The following is a 1,132-nucleotide window of genomic DNA, read 5'->3' as shown; positions in this document are numbered from 1 at the left end:
ACAGACTTGTATATATGTATATATTTTACATGTACACATAACTTGTTCAAGCTATAGCCTCTGCTTGACTGGTTCCAGAGGCATCTCAAATTTGGCAACTCACTATGAGATTTCAGGGGAAACATGACACCTTGATAAGAGAGAGTACAGATACAAAACCCAAAGTCAGAAAAACATTATGTCTCCTTTGTCTCTTCCATGTAGTTTTCATCACTTCCAATGCCTAGAAGATTCCAGACAAGCCAGCTAGGCTGTGTGGGTCTAGAAAAGAAGATTCTGGAATGAATATGGCCCAGGGAAACAACGGTTCTGTGCAGAATGGATACATTGGATGCCCAGGATAATACGGGCCAGAGGTGAGGGGAGCGAGAGACAACACATCAGTATCAAAATACACGTACTTCTGACTTTACAACATGAGCACGGTGATCACACGCACAGTCCAAGCTTCCATTTAATTTTATTCTATTGGAATAAAATATTCTATTATCTTTAAAGTTTCAGAGTGTTGTTCCTTCACATAAGGAAATTCTATAAATAGATTTGGTCACAATCATGCTGAAACCTGAGACCAAGCGGTGGTCTTGTGGGATTTATTTCTATCAAATGTGTGACTTTTGTTGCATATGGGTTAATGACATCCACTCACTGAACACACCACCACACACACTGCATCTCCCGTGAGCACAGACACACACATCAGTTTCTTTGAGACAATTCATGGAGTGGAAGCCAAGAGTCCTACAAAGAGATCATTGAATTTCAAGACATGGAGGACACAGCAGAATCAACTTGTCTAAATGCTGCCTTTCTTCATAACACAGGGGGTTTCCCAGCGTTTGGTGCACATTGAACAACATCCCAAGTATGGTTTCCCCCTTTTGAGAGTGGCCAGGAGGTTAGATATCGTTTCCCTGCATGCTGCAGCAATAGTGCGGGGCCCAACCTCCATCAATTGCCTTCTCTGAGTTTCAGCCAGGGCTCCCTCCCTCCTGCCCTGCTGCCCCACATCCCACCCCCCAGTCTCCCTCTTCCCTGCTAGCCTGTCCCTCCCTTCAGGTTTATGTGGAAAGAGACTTATTTCACACACAACAGAGATTATGCTCTACTTGGTAGGGACCCATCCCTGAGA

This window comes from Propithecus coquereli, unplaced genomic scaffold, assembly GCF_000956105.1.
Source record: "Propithecus coquereli isolate 6110/MARCELLA unplaced genomic scaffold, Pcoq_1.0 Scaffold738, whole genome shotgun sequence".
Taxonomy (NCBI): Eukaryota; Metazoa; Chordata; class Mammalia; order Primates; family Indriidae; genus Propithecus; species Propithecus coquereli.
Note: the sequence above shows the minus strand (reverse complement) of the source record.